General features: G+C 41.2%; 1 protein-coding gene across 1 annotated transcript in view; it reads left to right on the plus strand.

Annotated features, from left to right (window-relative positions):
• phldb1b (pleckstrin homology-like domain, family B, member 1b) overlaps window positions 1-9,211 on the plus strand; it is a 144,007-nt gene that overhangs the window by 95,482 nt on the left and 39,314 nt on the right. The window lies entirely within an intron of this gene.

The following is a 9,211-nucleotide window of genomic DNA, read 5'->3' on the forward strand; positions in this document are numbered from 1 at the left end:
GTGGTGGTGGTGGGGGATCTACATGAAAAGCTAATAAAACATTCATCAACATGAAAACGACGGGTATTATATCTATAATCTCAGTATGTTTTAGTTTTATAGACGCACAATATAGTTCCAGTTAGTTAATAGTTTTTCTTCATTAATTACGGTTTTTAACAAAAATGTTTTCTCAGTTTCAGTTTTTAGTTGACTATAAAAATGATTTTGTTAGTTTTAGTTAACTATCAGCCAGGCTGAACGTCTCTGTTTGAYGGCAGTAAAAAGGACAGAGCAAATCATCTGATCTGAAATAAAGCAGTGAAAAACAAACGAGGACGGACTTTCTGTGACACACTAGACGGCCGGCTGGGTGGCTCCTTATCTGGGGCAGCAATAAATCTGTTTGTGGTCCAAAGTAAAGCTGCAGTAATCCGGTGTTGAGACAGATCCAACAAATATGCCACGTGTGTTCATCCCCATCACACAACAAAAGCCAAATTAGGATGAAACTGCCCCCCTTTCAGCTTCTCTGCAAACTTTATTTACTACTTTAAGAAGATTTACCAGACGAGGTGGAAACTTTCCTCTGCCTGTTGTGTTCTGATCTCTCCACTAGAGGGGGTTATTGTCTTTCTGCAGCATCATTTAGCTTTTTATATCTGTTTTCATTTTGTTTTTTTTGACTGTTAGTGCATATGATTTAGAGAACATAGCGTTCTTAAACACATAGGATATGATAAATTGTGGGCAAAATAAAATAATAAAACTCTAACCCTGTTGGGTAGAAATGTTGATCAGAACTAGATCATATTTTCCCTTGATTCTCAAGTATGATAATGTTCATTAAATGCATCAAAACTATGATCCATGAATGGGGACAATCTTCTAATGTCTCCATCTTCTGCTGGCTTCAAAGCTGCAAATGCAATCAAACTACAGCACAGTTTATTTGTTTATAACTTTAGAATTAAATGTAAGTAATAAAGTTTGACTGGAAATCTATTGAGAATAAAGAAAAGTGATTTATTTAGAAGTTAGATTGCTCTTTTCTGGCAAAACAAGTTGGGAAAACTCTTTTTTTTTTTTCTTTTTTTTTTCCAGATGCAATATTTGGGGCACATGAATTGCTTTCCCAAGACCTTTATTTATTTCCAGTTATGTCAAGATCTGCCCTCCATAATAGATGGATATTGGAGGAGATAAGCGCTACATTGCTTCATTAAGTAYTTGTACAGGGACAGGATTTCATGAAGAGATTCGGTGCTAATTTTAGATTTTTGTTTTGGCTTAGTTCTGTTTATGACTTTGTTCGTGTAGTTTGAATGTTTTGCGCTTTTCTGCTCTACTTCAGAAGAAGAGTAACACAGAACAGTCGTTTATCTGTTTGTGATTAGCCATTATGATCCGAGCTGATGGTCTTCCTCAGCTGCTAGATGGAGCAGAAGCAAACAACTTGGTGCATTACCACCACCTTGTGGTTGCGGCGTTGCATCGCAACAACAGTCCATTGAAATTAGGATGGCTGTTTTTAAACGAAGCCATTTCTGCTATTCTCCTTTGTGATGTTTTTTATAATGTTTGTGTTTGGTGCTTTGTTAAAATATAGAACATGAAATGATAAAAAGCAGTGTGATGTTAAAAATAATTAGAAGATGGATGCAACGTTAAATAAACAGWCTATTAAAAACATTATTTAGTGTTTCTATAAGGCAAAAGTTTCAATTACATATTCAGTTTAGCATATATCAGAATTTTGTGGTTGTGTTGATTATTACAGGTTTGGATTTCTTTTTGTTATATTTAGTAAAAGTATTTATACTTGTGATGTAAGTTTTTAAACTTGTGTTAATTTTTAGTTGCTTGTTCAAACATTCATTGTGTCTAGTTTTGGATGATGTGAAACTGAAAATATTTTTGTTTGTTTTTTCAGTTGTTATGACAACAGGGTATTGTTTTTAGAACTGGGAGCATCTGAATAGTATAAACTATGACTTCAAATCCCAGAGGAGTTATGAGACCAGAGCAGGACCAGGACAAAGTTCACAGCATCTCTTCCATCTGTTAGCATGTCAAGACACTGTCATACAGTCTTCAGTCAGAGGTCTCCTCAGATGTGCTGTGAGACTGACGGCTACTAGGCCATCCTCAACAACTTGAAGAGCCTTGGATAAAATTAGTTACGGCATTATTTAATCAATGAAGGATTTTCAAATTGAATTTAAAATAAAAAATATTATTTTTAGTACTTTCATCCAGAATTGCATTATTTTTTATGTTTAATTGAATGTTTTGAAAGGCAATAGAGAAAAATAGTGAAATAAAAAAGAAATAAAATTATGAGAATAATAGTAAATTTGCTAAAGGGTAGCACGTACACTTGCATGATTGAAAGTGCTAATACCCTCCTGCTGGCTCTGATTGGTTGATTCTGCAGACCGCAGTAGGACAACAGGGAGGAGGCAGAGGACTCCAGCTTCAACGTTGATTTCTCAGTGAAACCCTTAAAAAAAGTAGCTCTGCCTCAGACCTTTGTATAGTACAGCAATGTGCAGTAAAGTGTGTTATTTAGAAAACAGTCTTGTGTTCTAATGAGCTGCTGGGTTCCCATGGCAGCAGTAACCTTGTGGRCACCCTGCAGCAGAAACGTCTTGTTTTCCTCCTGTTGGCCTCTGCAACACAACAACAGTGTTGCTGTTTGACAGAAGCCGACCGGTGAACCACATCTTCTGGTTAATTAGTCAACTGATGGAGAGCCAGACAGCAACAGATGGGTGAATAATTCTCCCAGTGGCCATGTTGTTCCAGACAGTGTTTCAGTGTAATGTTGAGGTGGTTCTGAAGCCTAAGCCTTCACTTCCCTTCCTGCTGACAGTGACACCCTGAAACGCTCTGACTTGTAAAGCTTAATTGTTGTTATCTCCCTCTGCTTGATGTCTAAAGCTCCATAAAACACTTCAAAAGCCTCGCACTTATTTGTTCTATTATTTAATGGCTAAAAAGAAGGATAATTGCACAAAGTTGAGTTTTGAGACGGTACGTGGCAACGTTGCACACTTCAAAGCTTTTTTTTTTTCATGGCTGATATCTGCCGATGGTGATGGATTAGTGTGAACAGCTGAAAGCAGTCAGCCACGGCAGCGTCTCTTGAAGTTATTGGCCTATTTCAAGCACGGGGGAGCCCGGACGAACAGTATAAAGTTCTGCTCGGTATATAAAGTTAGTCCCTTTGCTTTTCTTAGAGCAAACCAGCGGGCCGCCTCCCACAGGAGGACGTCCCAACATGCTGATCCATCCCCACCTCTCTGAGCGACCTAGGTGGTTCTGAGGCTGTTCACCAGGAGAGCAGCAGCCACAAACGGAGCGCTGCCGCTGTAATGGAGCGGTTTTACACAGCGGGCGGCAGCGGGACGGTGACGGCCACAGGGCCAGCTTCGGCTGGGACGCAGCCCCTGCTGTGTCTGCTGGCCCTGGCTAAAGAGAAGCCTGTCTTTTTAAGCAGGGTTGCAGCGCTGATGAAGGTAACCGATGCCGCCGCCGGCTATATTTAACTGTAGCTCGCTGAAGTGTTTCTGTCTACACTGTGGGTCGGCCTGCTTTCTGCATGTGATGCCGAGGGGTTCAGTCATCAACAAGGGAACCTTTCACACCCACCAACCGCTTCAGGCCGGAGATTAAACCACTTCAGCTCTGGAGCCACTGGCACTGGAGAACATGTACTTTGTTTTTGTCTTACTTTTGGAAAAAATGTGTTTGGAAAGTATTTGTTTCAATCTGAAAACAAGTCCCGCTTGACCACAGGAGGCTCGTTGCACAACTCCTTCTGCTTTAGATGGAAAAATAAAGATATTTTTCAAATAGTAGAAACCAGAAAATACCAACAACAAATCAGTGACATGAAACATTTTCAGTTTATAATTTAGTTCAGTTTATTTATAAAGTGACAGTTCACAACAAGTCATCTAAATCAGTGGTCCCCAACCTTTTTATTACCGCGGACCGGCCAAGACTTGGAAAATTTTGCTGCGCCCCAGGAGGGGGGAGGATGTTGGTGTTCCCGCTATATCCTGAATATACCCAATTTGGGTTGTCTTGGAGTTTTTATCGCAGCTTGTGGGGTTTTTCCTGACTGGGAATGAGAATACGACCTGCTGAATGTGACAGGTAGCCAATCAGAAAGCGCGGTGACGTCAGAACAGAGGGGAATCCCAAACAGCTGACATATCGCGCAACTGAGTCCGGTGGATATCKGAGACAGTGGCACAACTACACATTATTCAGGTGGATGCGAAAACAGAGATCTGGGAGTGATGAGAGACAATGACACCCGAAGTGTTGCTTATATCCACAGCCTGCTTGGTCTCTACGTGGTGAAACAGCTTGAAGCTTCATTGCCTCATTAGCAGCCGGTTGCCGCACGTTACGCAGAGCGGCTTGTAATCTGGGACTCACCTACCGGTCCGGGATAAATCCATTCTCCTGTCTCTTTTCTGGGCCTTTTCTCCTTTGCAAAGAAACTTTCCAAAGACATCTGATCTGTTTCTTACTCATTTTGCTGYTTGTGGGCTCAATGTTGGCGCGCAAGTAACCGAGAGAGAGAATCCGGTTAAAGGATTTTCAAAATAAAAGATACTCCAGACTCAAATAATACATAAAACGGAAATATTTCACTATTTCTTGCGCAGCCCGGTAGCAATTGGTCCRCGGACCGGGGGTTGGGGACCACTGATCTAAAACATATACTTCAATCTTATCTCACATCATAACCTGTATGAGATTCTTCTGATATTGTTACATGAGAAAAAATAGCCTGATTTTTCTGTATTAACATAAAAAAGGACATGCAGTGGATCCCAGCCCAGTCACAACTTTTTCTGTGGAATGTGACAACAAATCATTTACAGAAAATCCACCTATTTGAGGATTTTTTTTTCTTTTACATATTTATATGTAAAAGAAAATACGTAATGGGAAGCTGAAATACCGAGACACATGACATACGTTTGGCAGCCAATCCAGGACGTGCATTTATTTTTCTGATGCCAACGTGCAAAGGGATGGCGGACATGTTTTTTTTTTTTTTTTTTACCTGCTCAAGAATGAACTGAACAACCAATATTTTGACGAAACAACCAAAGTGGTTTCTAGTTCATCCTGAGGGTCACAAACACCCACCAAGGCTTCTCTACAAACTGTGCCGTGTTTGTAGAGAAGCCTATTTTGTGCTAATCTCAATCTGTAACAGACTTCCAACAAGAAGTGAAGCATAGGAACTAACTACCAACCACCAATGGCATGCTGGAATCGTGCCCACCACGGCTAGCTGTTGTGGTTTTATTTTGCAGAGATGCTGTCGATTATTGCGCAAATTTCTTATCCAAAGCAAATAGTTTACCATGCAGCTGATGTAACTGTTGCAGAATGAGTGTTTTTAAGACCTGAAAGAATCTTGTGTGTTATCCCTGAAAGTCTCTAGAGACTGGAACATCAAGCCTTTCGTCTCTCTTTAATCTTCGATTCTCTTGTCTTTATCCTGGAATTGTTTGAAATAACTGGATCCTGGTCTTCAACCGCCTGCCAGGCTGGGCTTCTGCCATAGACCAGAACTTGTTGGGTTCAACTCTGGTTGACCTCCATGGAGTCAAAAACTCTGTCATTTAGAAATCTGTGCCAGTGTCATGGACCAGCAGCTTGTTATCTGTGGGGGGTTGGTGGCCACCAGAGAGGGTTGCTAGTCCCATTCCTGTGCCGTTTTGATCCTTGTGCATTCTGCAGGGACACAGAGGAACAAAAGCAGCCGCAGACCGTAAAACAGTGCCGTCTCTTTGTGCTTGCTTCTCCTCTGGGACCAGAACAAGCACAGCCCTCCAAGGATCCCAGTTTGATGTTGAATGGGGTTTATTTTGCAGAGGTAGGGGAATGTGAATTTTCCAATTCCCCCCCTCCAAGGTTTATGTAGTGAATAAAGCTTTGTTGAACATCCCCAGTTTACTGTGGAAATACTGCGCTCCAGAGTCTTCGGTTTACGCCTGTGACATAGGTGAGCGCAGCACTAAGGAGTAAGTGCTCTGATCAAAGCACCACCAATTGGATTGGATGGGGGAGAGGGAAGCCCCCAGGGTGCTTGAGGAAGAGGAAGAAACCTTAAAATGAGAGAACAGGAAACACCAACTCTCAGAGGAGGGAAAGAGAAGAGAGGCTGGCTGTTGAGAGGATAAAAATAAGAGATATGAGGAGTTTGTTTGACTGCTGTCATACAGAATGAAGGGGATAATTACCAGCTTTCAAGGAAAACAAGTCTGTATTGCTGAAGTTAATCTATATAAATAGAGAACTTGCTTCTTCTGCTGCCCTGTAGGTTGAAAGGCAGCATCTCTCTCACCATGTCAAAGCCTTATTGATGCTGTTTGAACTAAACGCACAACACAGTTGTCTCTGCAAAATTACTTTATTATATTTGTGAATCACATGGATGTAGTTTTTATACAAAGTTAGTTGGTTATTGGAGTCTGACATTGGAACCATGGCTACATGCTATCCACCTATCCATTGTCTAAACTCACTTATCCTGAAGGGTTACGCAGGGGTCAATGGGTGAGAGGTGGGGTTCCCCATGGGTTCCCCAGCGTTGTCATGGCATCAGAGGCTTGCTCAAGCCCATAAACCTGATTTTTATCCAGTTTAGATAAAAATGGAACTCCTTTTTTCTTCCCCGGCTTAATCTGACCGAACCTAGAAACTAAGCATCTTCTGGATTTCAGAGCATCCAGGAAAATGACAGAAGCCTCTAATTTGTCTAAATCTGTCGACATGTTCCTGACAGAGAATTTGTTTCTCCGCAATCTGTAGAAGCCAGACGTCAAAAGCCAGAGTTGATTCATGTCGCAGCCAACAGAAATCAAGGCAATCAGAGCGTCTGTGATCTCACTAATCATCCAGCAGAGCCTGAAGGGTGTCTGGCAGAGGGAGCGACGCCGCTGCCGTCATCTCCTCCGCTTCAGAACGCTGGGCATCGGAGCAGAGTTTGATTTACGTGCACATTAAAGCAGATGTTGCGCGGGAGGACGTGTGGAATTGTAGACCTGCCAGTAAAGGTTTTAATTATGGCTCTTTTGTTGTGAATGTTGAACCGCTCACAGGGGTCTTCTGCTCCCTCCCACTCCAGTTAGAAGCTAACTGCTCCCAGATTACAGGTTGAGATTGGGGGTAAATGCTGGGGCTGCAGCTGCTCATCACGCAGGTCCCCCCAACCCCCAGCTCTTATGTAAGCAGCAGATGGCCATGGTTAAATTTCTATTATTGCTTTATTTTTAGAAAGAAACACATTCTGTCAGTTTTAGATTTAAACATTTAGAAAGAAACGCACCTAAAACACGGTCTCTTGTGCGTACACTGCTGTCTAGAAGTCCATCTAGGAGACACTTCCTCCCAGGCTCTGATGGATGCGGATATGTAGAGGTCAGAGGTCACCGTGTGGGTGCACAGACAGCTGAAAAACACTCTGACTCCTGAAGCATCAGCTATGAGATAGTCCTCTGGTATTTCAGGAGAGGCAACTGTTTCATTTTATGCTCAGAGATTTTGCTTGTTTGTGACCCGCATGCGCAGAAGAAGAACCTTGACGTCACACAGCAGCGTAAAGTAAAAAGTGATTTTACTTTACTTTAAAATCAATCCGTTTATGGATTCATTTTAAAGTTATTCAGCAATGGGATCCGACGGACGGTATCGTCACAAGATCATAAGAAGACGAAGGAAGCTAAGAAAAAGAAAACATAACCTCTGACCTTCAGAGGAACATTGACTGCAAGGCCTGTAGGAAAGTCTGTTTGGATGTGTAGTCAGAGCCAAGAATGGTGGGATTGTGATGTGATGCGCCTCACTGACAGAATTCTTTCATCGTTTCATATATATAATTTTCAGCCATTGTTTACGTCCAGCTCCTGCCGGTGCAGAATCATGACACGTCTCACTTCGGTGGTGTAAAAGTCAACGACTGTTCAGATTGTCATGAAAAAGTTAAATATGGGTCATTATGGGGGGAAAAAATCTGGGTGACCTGTGCGCGCTGTATGAATGTTGCCTTAGTCTACTTTGTGCTGTCAGAGCTTCTCATCAAGGGATTTTTGACAGACAGTACTGTGGCTTGAGTCACTTTGTGATATGGAACAAAAAAAAAAACGTTTAATTTGTTAATTCATGAGTTATCAGGGGTCAGCTATGCTTTCACATTTCAATTAATCAAGTCAATATTTAAAAAAAAAAAAGTCTAAAATACTGATCTGATTCAAACTCAGTATTAAGGAGTAAGAACGCCCTTACTCAAGTCAGGGTGCCACACATCCTTAAAAAGTTTTAATTTTAGATACAAAAATTTAACTCAAGACCGTAAAAACTCTTAAAGGGGCAGTATTGTGTAAAATTGACTTTTTTTTAGCTTTACATTGTGTTATAACATTTATTCCCTCATCAAAAACAGACCTGGAGTGTTGCCTTGATTCTTTCATGCCTGTTGGAGAAATCCTTCAATCTCCCCTGGCAACTATCCAGCTGTGAAAAGGCCTGGATGGACTTAGCTCCACCTTCAAGACGCAGAACCTCCTCAATGTTGTGGTTTCCAGTGGTGGAGAAAGTACTCAAAAAATTTACTTAAGTAAAAGTACAAATACACAGTCAAAAATGTACTCAAGTAAAAGTCAAAGTACCACATTAACATTTTACTTAAGTAAAAGTAAAAAAGTACTGGCTTTTAAAAATACTTAAGTATTAAAAGTAAAAGTACTYGCTGAATGCATTACCTAATCGCTAATATCATTAMGTGTGCCGATCGTATTTAATTTTAATACATCAGAAATGTGCCATTTTAATTAACACTACCACAGATTAAATATGTTCTTATTGTGTTTATTCTCTGTAACAGTTTAGACTTAGATATGTGATTCTATGGATCATAATTCCAGGGATGGAAACATATCGTCTCCTGTCCTAACATAGCATGAACTTCATTAGTCACATTTATTTAGAAAGAAATCCAACTGAAAGGGGATGTAAAGAAGGTGCGGGCGGGGTGGAGGACATGCAACCAAGGAGCCATGTAGCAGAGTTGTAGTCAAGACCACCGAACCCGAGACCAAGACCAGCGCCCTGCGCTACTTGACACAATAACATTAAGTTTACCTATCAAAATTGGTTTTCAGATTGATCTGAAAGATCCACATTCCCATAAAAACAC

Source organism: Poecilia reticulata, linkage group LG13, assembly GCF_000633615.1.
Source record: "Poecilia reticulata strain Guanapo linkage group LG13, Guppy_female_1.0+MT, whole genome shotgun sequence".
Taxonomy (NCBI): Eukaryota; Metazoa; Chordata; class Actinopteri; order Cyprinodontiformes; family Poeciliidae; genus Poecilia; species Poecilia reticulata.